This window comes from Micromys minutus (genome assembly GCF_963924665.1).
Source record: "Micromys minutus genome assembly, chromosome: 11".
In the NCBI taxonomy this organism is placed as follows: domain Eukaryota; kingdom Metazoa; phylum Chordata; class Mammalia; order Rodentia; family Muridae; genus Micromys; species Micromys minutus.
In genome coordinates, this window is record NC_137980.1 from 42,214,264 (window position 1) to 42,235,665 (window position 21,402).

Genomic DNA, 21,402 nt, shown 5'->3' on the forward strand with positions numbered 1-21,402 from the left:
CATTAACATATACTACATACATACATGCACACATATACCATACATATACTATATACACACATGTGCACACATACTATATATACACATACACAATGCACAATGTACTATATATACATGCACCATACACTCATACACACATGCTATATACACATGTATACTAAATACACATATGCTATATATATATATATATACACACAGACACTGTACACATATGATATATATATATATGTATATATATATATATATATATATATATATATATATATATATATATATATATACAGACATATAAACAAGTACACACACACACACAGAGGGACAGGATATGAAATGTCCTTTCTCTGTGGACATCTCATAACTCAGTGAGTTAATGTATCCCACACTAGAATGGCCTCTTATCTCCCTGTGGCTTCACCAGCCTGAGGCCCCCCGAGGTGTAGGCTGGAGGCAGGTGTTTATTAGCCTCATTTCTCTTTCTCTCAGGGCAGCAGTCTCAGGGCTGGTACCCATTAGTGTCTCCAAGGGACCTTTAAATCTCCACCCCACACCAATTAACCCAGCCTCTCTAGGGACAGGACTGGGAGCTAGCACTTTCCAAAGCCCCTGGGTCATTTCTACAATCGACAGAAAGGGAATCCTAGTCTCTGAGAAGTTCTGATTGGAAGCCATCCCTAGGCCTTGTCCTCAATTTTTAATCTGACAGTGCAGGGCACAGGTGCAGGGCTCTTAGGGTAGATACCCTGCCTTACTTACCTACCTCGGAGCAGTGTCCCAGCACCTTCCCAGTCAATACATGGGAGACCAGATGAACTGTGAAATCTGTGGGCACACTATATCTTACATACATGTATGCACTCCATATCCTACACACACACACACACACACACACACACACACACACACACAGTTTATATTCTATACATCCTACAATAACACACACACACATGCATACTTTATAACCTATATACCTTCTGCAACAGACATGGGCACTTTCAATGCAGAACTATTCCCCATTTCCACACACATTCCTTTCCCACCCACAAGATGTCTGCTGGAAAGAAAGACCTTCATTTTTTTTTTTTTTTAAATGTTCTCACAGACTTTCGTTCTTTTCAGAAAGGATTCGAGATAGCAGTAATGCAATGACAAGAGATCAAAGAAAAGAAGGTAACAACGAAACACCAGGAAGGAAAGGAAGTCAGGGATGAGGCTTGCACACAGAAAGTGCCCGGGGAGGTTTGGGTGCTTGTCAGCAGTGAACTGAGAAGTAGCTGTGAGCTTCCTGGCTGCCAATGCAAACTGGAAAATGTGATCAGTTACATCAGCATTTCTCCGATTGAAAAGCGCATGCGCAAAGGCATGAGAAAAAAGGAACTGAGGTCCCGGCTCCTGCGTCATCCCTCCCTCCGTGGGAATTGTGAAGGGCCTTGAAGGAGCCCTCACACCTTCAAAAGCTCCTCGGAGTCAAAATCAAAACTAGCGGTTCCGTGTGTGGAAGACAGCCACAAACCAAGCTGCTTGGCCTTTGGCTGATTCTCATCAAAAAAGCTGACCTCACAGGGGTCCTCACAGATGGGGAAACATGCCACAGCACCAGACCAGGGGGCTTGTTACACACATCTGGGACATAGAAATATTCCCTTACCAGCAGGGGGAAAAAGAGGCCTGGGGAGACACCTGCAAAGGAACGTGCCTACTGGGCGATGGGGTGACCTGAGTTTGAATCTCCAGAACCCACATAAAGCCGGGCATGGGAGCACGCGTCTGTAATTACAGTGGTCCTGTGGGAGGTGGGAGGCAGAGAAAAAAAATCCCAGGACTCTCAGGATTTACCTATCAACAAACCAGGAAAGCACTGTGGCTCACACTCACAGGGGGTGGGGTGTCGTGGGAGTGGGACTCAATTTTTCCCAAGCTCAAGAAGGCAAACACAGGCGTGTTTCATTCCAGCAACCCTCCAGCCAACAGAGCATCCCTGCGTCTAACACACACCCAGCTGCACAAGGCATAGCTTCTTGTAATGGTCACAATAACAGACACTCATCTACCCCAAACCTGACTCAGAATTCCTCTCGAACAATTTTTCTTTTCTCAAAGGAAAGAAAAGCAGTATCATTACCAGTGAGAGAAAACGAGGCCACATTTGGACACCTTCATGGCAAGGGGACTGTGGGGCTGGGTCATTATGTGCAAACAACAGTTTGTTGACAACTTCAGTAGCCATTCTAGGATCAGAAAGCTGTGAGAGTTGTGTTAATTAATTATGCATTAATTAACTAATTAATTATGGAGCCATGTTCACACAGCAGTCTGATCTTTACAGAAGGGTACTTGCTAGCGTTAGAATATGTCCACCAAAACTCAGCTGCTGAAAAGCAAATGGCCATTGTATTGGTATTAAGGGTGTTTTAAAGGGTTGTTAATCCACAATCCACAATGCACCTCCCCAGTGAGTAGAATTAAAGACTAAGGGGGTTCTTGACCCCTTGGGAGCTGATTGGCCTTTTCACAGGGGTCGTATATCAGACAACCTGAATAGTAGATGTTTATATTACAATTCATAATAGTAGCAACATTTAGTTCTGAAGTAGCAACGAAAGTAATTTTATGGTTGGGGGGCCACCACAACATAAGGAACTATATTAAAGGGTCACAGCATTAGGGAAGTTGAGAACCACTGGCCTAAGGTATTTGTAAATAAGTTTTCTTGCCTTCCACCTATTGTCTCATGAAGACACCATAGAACCCAACAGCAAGGCGCCATCTTGGTAGCAGAGAGCAGACCAGATTTTGAACCTTCTGGCACTTTGATCTTGAACTGCCCAGCCTCTAAACACTGAGGGGGGAGTTCTCCCTCTTCGTAAAATACCCAGTCTCTGGTATTTTGTGATAGCAGAGCAAACAGACCGAGGTAGCATTTAATGTGTCAGTTCTGGTTTAGGGAACAGTTTGGGATTTTGGGCAGCACAATATGTTTTGTAATTTTTCCATTGGAAACTATAATAAGTTAGTGGATTCCTGGAATTTGTAGCCTTTAGGAGATGGGGCCTGATAGGTCTTTAGGTTATTAGGGGCCAAAGGGGCTTGTGGGACCCCAGATCTTCCTCTTCCTGTCTCTCTCTGCTTCCTGTACTAGGAGGTAAGCAGTTCGATTCACTCCTGTTCTGACATGTTTGCCAGTGACCCCAAATGTAATCAATTAAACATCCAGAACCCAACGAACTACAGTGAACCTTTTTTTTTCTATAAGTTGATTGCATTGGGAGTTTTGTTAATCTGATAGTGATTCTCATAATGTAAGTTCCAGAAGGCTTTCGGCATCAGGCTGGAGCAGACTGTCTTCCTAACATTAGCCCTCAAGGGTTTCTGCCCCGCCTTTCCTCCTTGAGTCTTCCTTCAGAGACTGAGGCTTTTACTTTCATTTTCTCTGGACAGAATTCCAGGATTTCTACTCTTTTCATTTGCATTCTTCTCTCTTGCTTTTAGCCACAAAGAAACGTCTTCGCTGCTGAATGGAGCCAGCTAGCTGTGGGGTTGTTTCTATGGAGTGGACTGCTTAGGACACACACCCCATGTCCCTCATTCTTTGAGTACTCCACCTACTTACTCTCTGAGGACCCCCCTGAGTACCCCCCTCTCTGAGCACTACCCCCACTCTCTGAGCACCCCCCTCTGAGTAGACCCCCCCCCCCCCGCAGCATTTTTCCCACTCTCTGAGCACTCCCCAGCATCCCTCTTCTAAGCACCCCCTCCCCCTTATTCTGAACAATCCTGCAAGAACCTGAAGAAGAATCCAGGAGTGCCTGAGGTCATAGGTCTAGTGGCCTGGGGAAGATGACATTTATATAGAAGTGTGGTGTAGAACAAAAAAGGGCCGTTCTCAGCCAAGTGGACAGGTGTTATTTTTACCTAAGCAGCGTACTTATTAGATCTGTCCTCACTCCGTACCACAGCTTGTGTAAGGTGGAAGATGAGCCCCAGGCTGTGAGCTGCCCCACCCAGAGCCATCTGTTACCTGACCTCCAGTCCTCAGGCAGCAGGCATAGCCCATCTCAACCGAGCTCCAGAGTGCTGGGGCCTGTGCCTCTGGGCAGGACGACAAACAGATGTCCCTGTGGTCTTGAGAGCTCCTCCCCAGGTGACTGCCAATTCCTCTCCTGAACCTCTGAGGCATGAGGTATATGCCTTGGACCCCTGTCACAGTCTAATGACAGCCCAGTCTCTTCTCAGAACAAGGCCTTTAGGTCCATCAGAGGTACCTAAGAGCTGGACACTGATGGGAAAGACGGGTGGACGAACACTCATTCCCACCTCCCAACAGACATGAAAATAAGTTCCCAGTGGATGGCAGACTTACATACATGTTCAAAAACTAAACTATATCTGGAGGAAATATGGAGAAAAATCAGTGCAACTTTGGGGTAGAGAGATGATTGGAACATGACCTCTGGCCTACACACACAGATACATACACATACATACACATACATACACACAAACACACACACATACACACACATACACACACACACACATACACACACAGAGAGAGAGAGAGAGAGAGAGAGAGACAGAGACAGAGACAGAGACAGAGAGACAGAGCACAAGAAAATATAAACCATGAAAAAATGTCAAAACTTATTTTTGTTTCTTAAAAATTGAAACTGAAAAACTAAAAGGCTCTGGAAGGACAGACAAACAAACACGTATGGACAGACTGAAAGGTCAGAAAAGGGGTTCCAGGCATACACCTGGACTTCCAAGGCTCTAGCGTCAGAACATACAGCTCCCAACTGAAAGACAAATGGATATACATTTTGAACCAAGGGCTCAGTGGGTAAGAACATTTGCAGCACATGCTGAAGGGCTTGAGTTCAAACCCCTAGCACCCGTGTAAAAAGACAGGCATGTCAGAGAGGGCCTGCAACACAAGACTGAGGAAGGTAGAGACAGGAAGGTCCTGAAAGCTTGCTAGCAGCCAACGTGTCTCTAGATTCAGTAAGAGATTGTCTCGGGGATAAAGCCAAGGGCGAGAGAGGGGGAAATCTCATAGCCTCCCTTGGCCTTTGCACATGCTCACGGATGCACACATGCTATTAGATGTGTGCAGGGAACTAAATTCAGTCCTCACGCTCACACACATCACTGAAAGCCATTTCCACAGTCCCGCTGCTGGCTCTCTTGACAGTTGCCAGTTATTATGGGTTTCAGGAGAACAGTAGATTTTAAACGGAAACTTTTAAAAAACTTAACGGGAAAAATGGATTGTGGACGCCTCACCATTCACGGGCAGATGGAGCAGCAGGAACTAGAACTCATCATGGAAGCTCCATCCCTCCTGCCCCCTCCCTGGACAACTGTCATGGAGGAATTAGCCATACACACAGGAGATTCTTTTCACAACCCAGTGATGCATGGGGCTTAGGGACAAATCTAAAGTATTGAGTTACTTAATTTTTCAAATGCAGAAATCTCAACAAATGCTCACTTCAAGGGCAGATGTGAGATCCTGACCAAAATCCCAGGCGATTTTGAAGCTCATTCCCCACAGTTCCTTTAGCAGGACAGAAGTCCTGCTGTATAGGTCGTGGTCTATTATCCAGGGAAGCCAAGGCAGAAACTCAAGCAGGAACCTGGAGGCAGGAATGGAGTCAGAGACCATGAAGGAACATCCAATAGACTTGCTTTCTCTGGCTTGTTTCATACACCACCCAGGCCCACATGCCTAGGGATGGTGCCACCCACAGTGGACTAGGCCCTTTCACGTTAACTAGCATCAAGAACAATCCCACCAACACGACCAGAAGTCAACCTGATGGAGACAGTTTTTCAACTGAACCTCCCTCTTCCTAGGGGTGTTGACAAACAAGGTGAGCCAGCGTGCTCTCCAACAGGGAAACTGTGGTTCTGCATAGCACTTTCTCCGTCTGTAAGGCAGGCAGCTGCTGAGCTCCGCCATCCCCATGCTCCTCCTTAGAGAGCTGTGCCATCTTTCCAACTACTGTCTCTTCTCATCCTTGTCTCTCAACACTCATTCACCACCTTTGCCACTTAGTGTCTCAGTTCAGCTGCTATGACAATGTGACATTTGTAAAACGTGACTTTCCCCATAATACCTTATCCTTCCCTCACATCAAAGTCCGAAGATGCAGTTGATGGGTCTTTTGAGGTCCCACAGCCATCTGTGTCCTGGGTCTCTCCGTTTTCCACCATGTAGTCTACAGCGGCTGCTGTAACACCAGTTACCACATTTCTTGTTGACCCAGAAGGGAGAAAAGCAATTGTGGGACCTTTTTTGCTTGAAGCAATTGTGCAGAAGTTGAACATACCACCTTTACTAAAATCCTCTTGGCTGGGACTTAATAACAGCCATGGTCAGCTCTATCAGACGGGGGGGGGGGGTGGACTGTGCCTAAGTACTTAGTACCAAGTACCCTATCACTAAGGGAGAAAGACAACTGAACAGATCTGTTCTTCTCAGCCCTGGTAATCACTGAGTTGTCAGGATATTGAGTCTAGTGCATTGTGAAATCTCTCACAATATGCCAGTACTTTCGAGCTTAAATTTGGTGACATCACTAACCAGGAAATTAGAAAATACGTTCTCAAAATGTAGCAGATGAGGCTGTGGCTCAGCAGCAGAGGTTGCCTGCTATGTGCAAGGTCCTGGGTTCCATTCCTAGTACCATGAGCAAAACAAGGGAAACGCAAGTCACCGTTTCTATTTTCCAGATCTGGATGGGGACAGTCACAGAGCATCTCCAGGGAGCATGTGCAAGACGCTCACAAACAAAAAACAAAACAAATGGCCGTCCAAGGGATGTGAGCAGATTACCCAAACCACGTGCTGGAATGCTAAGGAAACTTAAAGCTGAGGCGGGCGTGTGGGAGGGGGTAGCTATAGAATTTAGTTCATGGTATGAGTGACAGTGTGGGTTTCAAAGAGAACACAGATGCACGCATGAACACAAACACGAATCCGCAGAGATGTCCAGACACATGAACATATACATGAATCCGCAGAGGTGTCCAGGAGAACTATGTTAAAGAACCTGAAAAAGCTTGCAGTTTTATAAGAAAGCTTACTTTTTCGTCAAATTATTTTCTTATATTTATTTCATGCGTGTGGTTTGTGTGTGTGTGTGCTGTGTGTACATGTATGTGTGTGCATGCATTCCAACACACGCCTATGGAGGTCAAAGAACAACTTTTGGGGATTATCTTTGGTTATGTCCCTGTCATGCTGGTCCCAGGGACTAGACTCGGGTCATCAGACTTGATGGCCAGCATCATTAGTGGCTGAGCCGTCTCTCCAGCTCCATTCCATTTTTTTCCTGTTTTGTTTTGTTTTAAGACAACAGTTCACTCTGGCCTGCAACTTTAGCAATCCTGCATCCACTGAGAGCTGAAAGATCACAGGAGTGAGCCATCACGTCTAATGAGAAAACGTATTCATACATAAAATATTTATTTAAAAAGAAAATGCGTGTGTAAGTTGTGCGTGTTTAATGCTGCACACGCTAGTGTGCTGCTGAGATTCTGAGGGACCCTGGGTCTGTGGAGTGTCCCTGTTTAGATGACCTGACATTCTCTCAGGATTAGGTTAAGGCAAAAGTCTTTGGTAAGAACACCACAGAGGCTGCGGTGTGCTCCTCTTGCATATGTTTTTAATTTGTCCCCTTTAGAGTGACATTAACTCTGATCCTAATTGAAGGTGGTGTCTGCCAGGCTTCCCCGTGATCAAGTTACCCCCTTGCCTTCATAGTTAATAAGGCTTCCGTGCGCTGAGGCTTTGAGGCTAGGTGGGCCTTCATCTCTCCGGTTAGTTCCCGTTAACAACCACATTGATACTTTTAGTGAACAGCTAGAAACCCTTACTACACTCATTTTAAAAGCGTTGTTTATTTTGTGTTTGCGTGTGTATGCGTGTGAGCACCTACTTGATCTGCGTGGGTGTGCAGGGTCTGTAGAGACCAGAAGAGAGCATCAGATCCCCTGGAACTGGACGTACAAGTCCAGCTTGTCAGAGGCCTGTGAGAGGCCTGATGTGGCTTCTGGTAATTAAACCCAGGTCTTTGTGCAAGAACATCAAGTGTTCTTAACCGCTGAGCCATCTCTCCAGCCCAGCCACACTATTTTCTGATGTCTGGCTTGTTGTCCTGTGTGGCCCGAGAGCATCTTCGTGCTGGCTTCTGTGTCTCCTTAGCACAGCCCTGTCATTGTCTGAGCACTTCCTTCCTCCCTGGCTGTGTCTGACATGCTGTTCCTTCTCTTCCTTGCTGCCATCCTGGAACTAGAAGCCTCTGTTTAGAAGCCAAGATCTGCACCCAAGGGAGTCCAGGGTGACTGATGTTCCTGCTTTCCTGTCCTCTGGATACACACAGTACATACATAAGACACACAGACGAGTGTACACACACCAGTATACCCTCATCTATCATCTATTTGTCTGTCTGTCCATCCATATATTTATCCATTTATCTATCCATCTGTATGTCTCTGTCTATCCAATTATGCACTATTTCACCCATTCATTCTTTCTTCCATCTATTGTTCATGCATCTATCTGTGTCTACACATCCATCTATCCCCCCACCTATCCACTCATGTATCCATCTATGTATGCATCTCTATGTCTAGCTATCCATCATCCAACTAGCCATTGATGCCTGTATGTTCATTTACTAATCCACCATTCATGTATCAGTGTATCTATTCATACATATGTCCATCTATCACTTATCCATCTATGTACCTGTGTGCTTATCCACCCATACATCCACCCATCCACCCACCTATCTACCCACCCATCTGTCCATTCCCCTACCCACCCATCCACCCATCCACTTATCCACCCATCCATCTACCCACCCATCCATCCATCCATCCACCTATCCACCCATTCATCCATCCACCTATACATCCATCCATCCATCCATCCACCTATCCATCCACCCATCCTTCCATCCATCCACCTATTCATCTATCCATCATCCACCCATCCACCCACCCATCCACCCATCCACCCATCCATCCACCCACCCATCCATCCATCCACCCATCCATCTACCCACCTATCCATCCACCCATCCACCCACCTATCTACCCACCCATCCACCCATCCATCCACCCACCCATCCATCCATCCATCCACCTATACATCCATCCATCCACCTATCCATCCACCCATCCTTCCATCCATCCACCTACCCATCTATTCATCATTTACCCATCTACCCACCCATCCATCCATCCACCCATCAATCCATCCATCTACCCATCATCCATCCATCCATCCATCCATCCATCCATCTATCCATCCATCATCCAGGCCTCCAGGCCTCCAGGCCTCCATCCATCCATCCATCCATCTATCTATATTAAAAACTGCAGGTTTTTTCTAGGGCTTTCTGAGCAGTTTGAGAACCTAGTATGAAACAGGAACTTGGAGTTCTTGTTACAAAGTCAGAATGAAGAGCGCCCTCCTCTCCTCTCCTCTCTCTGGACTTGCTACTTTGGGTCATGGATAGAAAGCTCATATGGCGGTGCAGTCTCAGAGGTGCCTAGAGCCTCGACCTGTGGCTCAGAGTAGTGTGGCCCACCTACTGTGTTCTCTCTTTTCCACCTTCGCTAAGAGCGTCCATGCCAAGCAAGAAAGTAAGTCAAAAGTCTCCTTTTCTTTAACCCACGTGTCACAGCATGGCATGGCTGAACGTGAACGGTGCCCTCACCATGGTACATGGTGAGAGCCTACGCACTAGGTACCTATGTCAGGTCCACAGGAACCTACTAGGTAAGATTTGGGCAGAGGGTTTGGAGAAATGGCTGCTGGTTGGGGATGGGTCAGTAAAGCCAGGCAGGCTGTCTGTGAATTGAGCACTGACAGAGGCTGAGGCTCCATCCCGGGAGGTGGGAGGGTGAGACATTGGGCCACTTCTGAGCCATGGGTCCGCTCTCCCATCAGATCAGGCTCGTGAAACGCAAACTCAAAGACAAAACTGCCAAGGGTTGCAAGCTAGCCGTCACAGCCCACGTTCAGGGTCCCTTGGAGCAGTAGACTCTACCCACAGTGGCATGCTGGGTATGCCCAAACAGCCTTCCTGGCTTATACCACATGGCCCAACACCAATCCTCTCCTTACAGATTTACAGCAGTAAAGATGTAGGTGCCTTATTCCCTTGCCAACAACTGAGCCCGGTCTCCTTGCTGCCTACCTCCCTGTTACACACAAGCCTTGCTTGTCCTGCCTGAACCTAGCACGCAGCCAAGTGCTCTAATTCGCCTACAAGCTGAAAGGAGGCGGTGCCCGCCCTGGGCTGGGCTTCACCCGACCCAAACACCGGTACCTAAGCTGGAACTGCTGTTCCCGACCATTGCTTTCTGCCCTCCTACCAAAGGAGTTGGCGGTGTGGTGGGGTAGAAGAAGGGCCAAGAGGAATTTTTGGTTTTGTATTTATTTGTTAGTTTGCTTCTCTGAGAGACACCCAGTTTAAAGCAGGTATGTAGATGTCAGAGAACAGCCTACAGGAGTCAGCTCTCTCCCACAGCATTGGCGTTTGTAAGGCCTGGTGGCAGGTGCCTTTGCCATTTGTGCCATCTGTGATAAGTTGACTGTACTGTTTCTCTGAAGATGGAGCAATTGCAGGGAACGTCTTGAAGATGAGTATCGGGCGCCCTGTGTCAGCTGAGCTGTGCTGTAGAAAGAGAAAGCGTTGGCAGAAGACGGACCAGACCAAAGCTGTGGGGTCAGGAGTCCAGGCGCAAAGGGGTCTTGTACAAATTTGTTCTCCTCTGTGGGAAAAGCATGGATTCATCTAGACAGATTTGGGCAATCCGCGCTCAGTGGAAAATGCCAGTTCTTACCTGCCGTGGGTCATAGGAACAAATTGCAAAAGGGTTAAAAGATGCACTTGCCACCAAACATGGACACCAAAGACATGACCAAGATCCCTAGAACCAAGAGTCTGGAAAAGAGATGACTCCAACAAGTTGTCCTCTGACCTACACACATGCACCGAGACACAGACACATGCGATGGTGATGATGGTGATGATGATGATGATGGGGATGATGATGGTGATGATGGAGATGATGGTGGTGATGATGGGGATGATGATGGTGATGATGATGATGATGGGGATGATGGGGATGATAGGGATGATGATGGGGATGATGATGGGGATGATGATGATGATGATGGTGATGATGGGGATGATGATGGTGATGATGGGGATGATGATGGTGATGATGGAGATGATGGTGGTGATGATGGGCATGATGATGGTGATGATGATGATGATGGGGATGATGGGGATGATAGGGATGATGATGGGGATGATGATGATGATGATGGGGATGATGATGGTGATGGTGGTGATGATGGGGATGATGATGATGATGATGGGGATGATGATGGGGATGATGGGGATGATGATGGTGATGATGGGGATGATGATGGTGATGATGGGGATGATGATGGTGATGATGATGATGATGGTGATGATGATGATGATGGGGATGATGGGGATGATAGGGATGATGATGGGGATGATGATGGTGATGATGGGGATGATGATGGTGATGATGATGGTGATGATGATGATGATGGGGATGATGGGGATGATGATGGTGATGATGATGGTGATGATGGGGATGATGATGGTGATGATGGGGATGATGATGGTGATGATGATGGTGATGATGATGATGATAGGGATGATGATGATGATGGGGATGATGATGGTGATGATGATGATGGTGGTGATGATGGGCATGATGATGGTGATGATGATGATGGGGATGATGATGGTGATGATGATGATGATGGGGATGATGATGGTGATGATGATGATGATGGGGATGATGATGGTGATGATGGGGATGATGATGATGATGATGGGGATGATGATGGTGATGATGGGGATGATGATGGTGATGATGATGATGATGGGGATGATGGGGATGATAGGGATGATGATGGGGATGATGGTGATGATGGGGATGATGATGGTAATGATGATGGTGGTGATGATGGGGGTGATGGGAATGATGACGGTGATAAATAATCTAAAAAAAAAGGATGCATGTGAAAATAACGCATACTAGATGAGTCAAGGTGCATCACACCTGAGGAGGCTGAGGCAGGAGGATCATGAGCTCCAGAAAAACTTTGATTACCTCAAAAAATTTTTTTAATAAAAGATTTATTTATTTTATGCACATGAGTACACTGCTGCTTTCTTCAGACACACCAGAAGAGGGCATTGGATCCCATTATAGATGGTTGTGAGCCACCATGTGGTTGCTGAGAATTTAACTCAGGACCTCTGGAAGAGCAGTCAGTGCTCTTAACCACTGAGCCATCTCTCCAGTCCCAAAAACATTTTGAAGGAGGTGTATTTGTTTTTATTTTATGGACATTGGTGTGTTGATTGCTTGTCTGTGTGTGTGAGGGTGTCAGATCCTCTGGGACTGAAGTCATAGACAGTTGTGAGCTGCAGTGTAGGTGCTGGGAATTGAACCTGGGTCCATCTCGAAGAGCAGCCAGTGCTCTTAGCCACTGAGCCATCTCTCCAGCCCCTCCCAGAGAATTTTTACCCCATGTTTAAGACTAGTTACACACACCAAAGCTACCTCACACCAGCAATCAACTAATAAATCACTAAAACCAAAAGCAGAGCCCACAGGAAGAAGATAGACCCCGTATGATTAGAGGCATGGGACGGCCTTATAGAAAGAAAAAAAAAAAAAAAGTCAGAAGCCAAAGGAGAGACTAGAGACAGGCCAGAGGCATGTGTGAAATAAGAAACATAAATTTAATTGTTGTGAGCACATTGTTCAAGAATTTCTATAGACAACCCCATATACTGTATAGGGGTAAAAGTATGAAGACATAAATAAACTGTAGAGTACAAAAGTCAATAACATAAAAAAGACAGTCCTTAAAACTCAGACTAGCCACTGTGGAGTGTGTGTGTATGTGTGTGTGTATGTGTATGTGTATGTATTCATATGTACATGTGGGTACTCCAGATGCACATGGGTGAGTGAGAATCTCAAATGCTGTTCTTTTTTTAAATCTTCTGAGACAGTGTCTCTCCCTGGCTTGGAACTCAAGCTAGACAGGCTGACCAGAGAGCCCAGGGACCCTTCTGTCTCCACCGCCCCAATGCTGGGGTTTTGGGTGCACAGCGCGTGGCTTATTTTCCTCACTCTGTAGCCCAGGCTGCTGTGAAATCACTGGTAGAACAGGCTGGCCTGGAACTCACAGAGCTCTTCCTGTCTCCTGAGTGCTGGGGTTAACCTTGTACTCCTCCACGCCCAGCGTGCCTGGCATTCCTCCCCGAACCCCATGGCCTTGTCTGCAAAGCAAGCAGAGCCGACTCGCCAGCCTGACCGATGGTCCTTTTGAAACTGAAGACTGACAAACTAGGAGAAGACTAGCAGCAGCTAGGAAGTGGGAGACGGTGAGGGGTGACTCTGCCGATAAAGCGACAGCAACCAGATAAAGCTGCTCAGACTTTTTAAAGAAAGGCTCAGTTAAAAAAAAAAAAGGATATATTTATTTACTAGATTTAAATTTGGTATTGTTTTATGCTTTAAATTTGCATATAGTCATATAAATTAAGGGTTTATGCCTTAATAAGGAATAAAATAAATTAAAGGCATAAACCCTTAATTTATATGTAAACATAAATTAAGCAACATGACTTTGTTTATTTTAGCAAGACAGTCATACAGGAGCACAAGAAAACCCACATGAAGCTTTCATCCAAGTGGGCTGACTGTTCCTAACTCAAAAGTCCTGAGTCCCCCAGGCCCAAGACTTCTGAATTGCTAGCATGTCACCACAGTGGACAACTCTACACCAAGGAACTCTGTTCTACACACAAACTCATTTAGAATACCCTCTGGGATTCCCCTCAGCCTCTGTGCATGGAATGGATGAATTCCAAGTCTAAAATTGGGTCCCATCCCCAAGCGAGCTCATAATGTTCATGAAAAAACAAATCTCAAATTTAGTCTGCAGTGTGTGTTCATGTTTGTGAGTGTGAACACGTGTGGAGGTGACAACCTAGCATGTTGGTCCTCATCTTCCATGTTGTTTGAGGCAAGGTCTCTTGTTTACCGCTGGTTCGCTGGCTGGCCAGTTTTTGGGGATCCTCCGGTCTCAGCCTCTCATTGCACCATGGGGCCACGTTATTGCCTTTGGCTTTTGATGTGGGTTCTGGGGTTTTGAGGTCTTTGTGCTCACACGTACACAGCAAGCAGTCTGCTCACAGGGTCATTTCCCAGACTCCAAAGCTGAAGTCAAAGCGCATCTGGTCCTAAGTATTTCAACAGAGGCTACTCAGCCTAGGCATGGCTTGAGTGGCACCCCACTCCCTCAGACAGTGCAGCCTGTCCGATGCCTGGGCCAAGGTCTAGCTGCAAAGCACTCAAGGGGAAGGAGTCATCATGGCCGATAGCAGTAGGATGTGAGATCATGCCAGCCTGCTCAGTGTCTTCCTGCCACAGTGCCTCTCTGTTACAGGCATTAAAAGTTGTCCCCTTGATTAAACTATTTTAGGTCAAGTGTGGTGATGCAGGGCTGTAGTCCTGGAACCGGAGAAATATAGACAATCAGGAGTTTAGGGTCATCCTTGGCTAGTGAGTCCAAGGCTAGGCTGAGATACATAAGACTCTGTATTTTAATAAAAAAGTATCTTGGCCATAAAATAGAAGGAAGAAAAAGGAGATTTATTAGAAAGGTAGCGATGGTTAATTTTGTCTGTTTGATGGGGTTTATAGTCACCATGGAAACACATCTTCGGGCATATCTATAAAGGTGTTTCAAGAAAAGTGTAACTGAATAGGGAAGACTCACCCTGAGGTGGGTGGTGCCATCCCATAGGTTGGGTTTGTGGACTGGGACAAAGGGAGCTCAGTGCCTGTATTCCTCTCTCTCTGCCTCCAGCTCCTGCCACCAGCACCCCTCACCTCACTGAGATGGTTTAGATCCCCCATACTGTCCGCCAAAATAACCCCTTCCCTAAGCTGCCGTGGGCAGGGCTTTGTCACAGCAGCAGGAGAGGTAAGTGATACATTAGAATTTCATATTCAAAGAAGTATTTTACAGCCAAAAGTCAACAAACTTAACTACCCAGAGTTCTGGTTTTATGATTTATTCAGAGACTATTTTATATACTAATTTTAAACCATCCCTTCAAGCCATGACACACAGGAAAATACATATTTAAACATCATGTGAAAGCAAGCTACCCCTAGACAATTATTTTTAAAAATTAATTCCTATCTGACTCTTTAAAAATCAAGTTCATTGTTTAGATGATTTTTATATGATTATATTAAAAATTGAGGTGTGCTTGGAAGGGGCAAAGGTTGCAAGAACAAAAGAGAGAGAAGGAGAGAGAGGGGGAGGAGGAAGAGGGAGAGAGAGAGGAAGAGAGAGAGGGAGGGAGAGGAGAGAGAGGGAGAGAATGAGAGGAAGAAAGAGAGAGGGAGAGAGAGGGGGAGGAGAAAGAGGGAGAGAGGGAGAGGAAGAGAGAGAGAGGGAGAAGGGAGAGAGGGAGAAAAAGAGGGAGAGGAAGAGAGAGAGGGAGAGGAGAGGGAAAGAGAGGAAGAGAGAGGTGGGAGAGGGGAGAGAGGTAGAGGGACAGAGGGACAGAGGGACAGAGGGACAGAGGGACAGAGGGAGAGAGGACCCCTTTGGGATGTGCAGGGATCATTTACAAGGAACCATACAAAGCAGAGAGGGCTTTAGGCTGATCTCGAAAATGGAGGGCAATTGAGAAGCAGGCAGGCAACAAAGATGGGGAGAAAAGGGGAGGCCCTTGGCCTTCTCAAGGGTGGTTGCATGCTGGGGTGGACTGGAGCTTCTGAGGTGGTGAAGGTGATTGATAATGGAGACGTCTGTGACAGCAAAACTGAGTACTGGGTGACACCTTGTTCCCTGTCTGCACCGGCTATGTCCCATTGGCCAGTTACAGAGAAAGGCAAAGACTCTGTGAATGCTTCCTTTCCTAAGTTGCTCCACACAAAGGGTTTTGTAGGAAAACTTGCCTGTTTCCACCTATCCCCACAAAAGGCCATCACAGCCGAGGTAAACATCTTGGCCCAGGAGCCACCTCTGCTGTCAGTACGTGTGAACAGAGGGAGCACGAGGGTGTGATAGTGTCACTGGGGAAGCCACACTGTCATCTTGTGCGAGTGTTGTCAAGTGTCCCGTGGGACTTGCGGTGCTGGCTTCCATTGTCGAGTGCAGTGTTAAAAATGCCTGACGACAAATCAGGTCTGGGGATACAGTTCAGCTGGCAGAGGGCTGGCCCGTGTTTACAAAGCCCTGGATTCCACCCCCAGTGCTGCATAAATCAAGTGTGATGGCAGAGAACTTGGGTGGCAGAGGCAGGAGGATTAGGAATTTAAGATCATCTTTGACTACATAGTGACTTGGAGGCTAGCCTGAGCTAAATGAGTTTTACAAAGCAGAACATGCCATAGTTTGTAGAGGAGCCATTCTGATGCTTTGATTTAATTGGGAATATGTGTTTACTGATGCGGAAGGCTTTTGCCCCCAGTTCGTTCTTTATCAATCAATAAAGATACCAGCGGCCAATGGCTGGACGGAAAGAAAGAGACAGGACTTCCAGGTCCCTTCAGGCTAGCAGCGAGGAGGAGGAGAATCGAGATATTTGGGGGAGAGAGATGGAAAAGATTCAGAGATACAAGGGAGATATTCTGAAAAGTAGGCAGAAAGGGAAAACCGTCCACAGAAGGGCAGCCCTAAAGTGTCTTGGGCAGCAAGGCCAATAGGCTTCACAAAGGGTAACCCGGCAACCAGGCTGAGGGAAGATGTAGAGATGTTGAGCTAGGAGTAAAGGTAAGGGCAGGCTAGCGTAGAAGGCTTAGAAGAGCCCAGCCACAGAGCCAGCAAGGCAGTTTAAAAATGAGCTTGTGTGTGTGTGTGTGTGTGTGTGTGTGTGTTTCATCTGCAGATCCGAGATAGCTCCTGGGTGGTCACTGGGAACTTAAAGTGGTGTATCCAAAACTACCCACTACATAGTTAGCAACAAAGAGTTATCACATAGCATTCAAAGAAAGGAGACCACCCCACCCCCTCACAGTTCTTCCTCTCCCTCTCTTTCTCCCTCTCTCTCTTCCTCCCTCCCTTCCTCCCTCCCTCCCCCCTTTTGTGTGTGTGTGTGTGTGTGCACACACATGGGCACACCAAAGAGGCCAAAAGATGGCATCTACAAGCTAGACCCTCACCTCTGAAAGGCTCTATAATCTCCAAGAACAGAGCCCCTATCTGGGGACTGTGTCTGAACACATGGGCCTAGGAAGGATATTTTACACTCAGGACACCCCGTTTCCAGCTCAGCTCTCTAGGTGGCCGTGAAGACGTCAGGCAGCACAGGTCTCTCTCCTGCACTGAGCCCTTTAGCTGTTGCCTGACTCTTGCAGGATAAATGCTTTAGCACAGAGAAGCCCATGACCGCCTTTCTCTTGCCCTACCTCTGACACCGCCCTGCCCTGTCTTGTTCTTCTGTCTCCAAGATGCTCCTCAGATGCTGAGGGTCATTTCATCTTGGGATCTCTGGCCTTGCTGTTCCCTCTGTCCAAAGACTCCCTAGCCTACAAGATGACCTCATGTGAACACTATGCCCAGAAGCAACTGTCCTTTGGGGGAAAATGGAATTTGTAACTTAGATTGCTGGTCAGTTGGGAATTATTAAAATTATGATTCCAAGATTCCTTTAGGCTGAAATAAAGTTATAATCAGAAGCCATCCTGTTTTAATAGGACCCCAAGAGAAAGAGTCGCTAGAGGGGCAACACAGCAGAGCACACAGCCAGGGGTCACATTCTGGCCTCTCCAGACAGGTGAAAACTCTTTGGTGTTTGTGAGTCACACTTAACACAAATACAGGCAAGGTGACCCGGGAAATGTAGCTGAGTGAGCAAAGCACGTGCAGGAAGCCACAAGTTTCACCCCCAGCACCACAGAAACCAGGTGGTGCACACTGGAATCCCAGCACTCAAGCGACAGAGGCAGGAGGATGAGGCCACCAAGGTCAGACTGGGCTACGACAAGGCCTTGTCTCAGATAAACAAAAGGCGGAGTGGATGAGATGCCTTCCAGTCAGCAGAGACTAAAGCACTGTTTACGAGTGTGTTCTTTGGTGAAAACCCTGAGAGAAGTTCGTAAGTTGGCCATTCACTATTTAACCCAATGACAACGACCGAACTCAATGGTACGGTTTAAATACGAAGTGTCCCACGTGGACTCATGTGTTTGAACAATTTGGTCCAGTTCCTGTTGCTCATCTAAGGGGCTAGAAACATTTGTGAGGGAGGATTAGTGGTTCTGGAAGAAGTAGATAATGGGGGTGCAGGGGCAGTCAAAGCTTGAGATTTCCAACCCGGCTCTGTTTCCTGTCCACCAAGATGTGAGCGGTCAGCCTCAAGCTCCAGCCGCCCGCCGCCAACTGTGTTAGGAAAGAGATGAAGGGGGGGCGGGGGGGATATTTCTGTGGAGGCATGGTGAGGTAGGGGGGGCAGGGGGCTCCTCTGGCAGACCCATGTTGAGGCATCTCTTCCCCTTGAGGGACTGCTATAGTACAGAATAGTTTATTCAGGGCATAGAGAGGGGAGTTAAGAGGGGAGTAGGGACAGAGGGAGAGAAGAGAGAAGAATAGAGAAGTAGAGGCCGGCCATGAGCACGTGGAGGGAGGAGGGAATTAGGAGAGGAGGGGCAAAGGGACAAGAGAGAGGAACAAGAGCAAGAGAGCAAGAGAGAGAGGAGGGGGCAAGCAGTCCCTTTTATAGTGCCAGGTAACTGGGGCGGAGCATACCTGGCTGTTGCTAGGCAACTGTGGGGTGGGGTTTACAGAATCCCAACAAACTTCCCTTTCTTCCTACAGCTCCTAGAGTGAGCCCAAACAAATGCCTTCTCCTGTAAGTCACACCTTGTTGGGTATTTATTTGGTCCCACAATGAGAAAAGTGGCTACCGAATTCATCTCTGGATTAGGGGAAAACTCACTCTTTTCCTCTCTGTAGGAAGTAAAAAGGGAGTAAAAATAGGTTGCAGTTACAGTGGGGACATTAAAATTGGCAGAGAAAGAACAGGAGATGGGAGATGGAGCTGTGGCTGCATAGCCACTCCGTATTTATCACTGTCTTCAAAAAGACAGCCAAAGTTGATTTCATCCCCACATGGACTTGGGTCCAGACCCCAGCTTTAGAACTTTCTAGATGTACGACCCTGGAATCTGACCCCATAGATGTCTCATGCTCTCTAGAACTTGTTCCTGTGCTTTGGCCTCCATCACCTTCCACGTGAACTTTAAGCCAGGTGTTTGTGCATTCTGCCCTGTTTTTTAAAAAAATATTTCTTAAATAGATTTATTTTACTATTGCAATAAATTGACTTAAATGAAAGATTGGGGACGTAGCTCAGCGGGTAGAGTGTTTGCTTAGCATGTGCAAAGTCCTGGGTTCGATCCCTAGCACTGTATAAACCAGGCTTGGTGGGTCAGGCCTGCCCTTCCAGAAGGTGGAGGTCAGGGGATCAAAGTTAACTTCCACAACCTATATGTATGACATTCTGTCTTAAAGAAGGCTGTGGAGGGAAAGAATGGTCCGTTAAGCCAGGTCTTATAAAAGTGTCTCAGGCGCTCACAGGAGGCCATGTCTCTAGTGATCCCGGGGAAGTTCCAGCCCATCTTGCAAGTACTCAACACCAACATCAGTGGGTGGCAGAAAATAGCCTTTGCCATCACCACTGTTAAGGGTGTGGGGCGGAGCTATGGTTGTGTGGTGTTGAGAAGAGAGGACTGAAGAAGTCACGGAGATGGAGCGTGTGACCACCATCAGGCAGAACCCATGGCAGGACAAGACCCCAGACTGGTTCCTGAACAGGCAGAAGGATGGGAAGGATGGAAATACAGCCAGGTTCTGGCCAACGGTTAGACAACAAGCTGTGTGAGGATCTGGAGCGCCTGAAAATTCAAGGCCACAGGGGCTGTACCATTTCTGGGCCTTCGTATTTTTCGGTCAGCACACCAAGACCACAGGCTGCAGGGGCCACACTGTGGGTGTATCCAAGAAGAAATGAGTCTCTGGGCCTTTGCTGTTAATAAATAGTTTATATACCTAACAATAAAAAAAAAGTGTTGGGCTAGCCCAATGCGCTGGTTGTACCTAGTTATCTTAGCACTTAGGAGACCAAGATAGGAAAATCCGGACTCAGGGGCCAACCTGGGCTCCAGAGAGACCCTGTAAAAACACAGGAGATGTGGCATCTGCATTTGCAATGGAATGCAGCCGCATCACACATGACAATATTCCACACGTGTTTATGCACAACTGTGTATTTACATACATGCATACATATGGATGTGTGGATATCTATCCAGTACTATGCTGTGGCCAGCTGAGAGCTGAGCCTAACGTGTCCTCTGTTGTCACAAGGGGAGAGCAGAGAATGCTGCAGAATGTTAAAGGCGGGCCAGCTCCCGAGGACAACTTCCTTCTGGAGGTGACCAGAACAACTGAGAGATGCTTGTCAGGGCTTAGAATCACTCTGGTCCACTGTCCACCATCCCGTGCATAGGTAGCAGGCAAGCTCAGCACTCTTCCCCATAGCACTGAAGGATGCCTCACACGTTGGTGAAGATCGTCACAGCCTGATATCTCCACAGGGAATCTTCAAAGTCTCTCCACCATGACCCCTAACCGCCCTGCTCCCACATCCATCTGCACAGCCGTGTTTGTCCCTTGGGGCATCCTCATCAACTCTAGGGCAGCTCTGAGGACAGTGCTCACCACCCCACACACAGTTCTCTGGGAGCATCCAGTTTGCCCTGTAATCTTCCTTCTTTGCCTTTCCTTTTTCTTTCCTGTTGGCAACTCTGCACTTTTTAGGGCAGTGATAAGACCAGGGCTTCCCGAGGGCCGGGCAAGCATGCTGACACTTAAGTGTGACCTAACCCTGCTTCTGACTTTCTGCTCAGAGACAAGATCTCACTAAGTTGCTCAGGCTGGCCTCTAGTCACTGTAGCCAAGGCCATCTCCTGCTTCAGTGTCCTAAGTCACTGGGAGCGTAGGCTATGCCACTGGCTCTAACTTGTTTAATTTGCTACAATTCTAATTTAGACCAGAAAACCAAGCACGGCCATTGTATCTGGAAGCCAATAACAGATACAAGGTGAGAAGGGTTGAAGGACCTTCTCCAGCCAAGGTGGCTCAGTGGGTTAAAGTGCTTGCTGCAAGCCTGGTGACCTGAACTCAGTGACCCCCTAACTCCCAAAAGTTGTCCTCTGACGTCTACTCATGTTGTATGAGGATGAGAACAAACACACACATAACACACACATGCACACATACACACACACACATAA

The 21,402-nt window shown here is 47.2% G+C and overlaps 1 pseudogene across 1 annotated transcript; it reads left to right on the top strand.

Annotated features, from left to right (window-relative positions):
* The first annotated feature begins 19,690 nt into the window (after positions 1-19,690).
* LOC308427664 (small ribosomal subunit protein uS13-like) lies at positions 19,691-20,117 on the top strand (annotated as a pseudogene). Its single transcript has one exon. The product of its transcript is annotated as a small ribosomal subunit protein uS13-like (transcript).
* Positions 20,118-21,402: the final 1,285 nt, after the last annotated feature.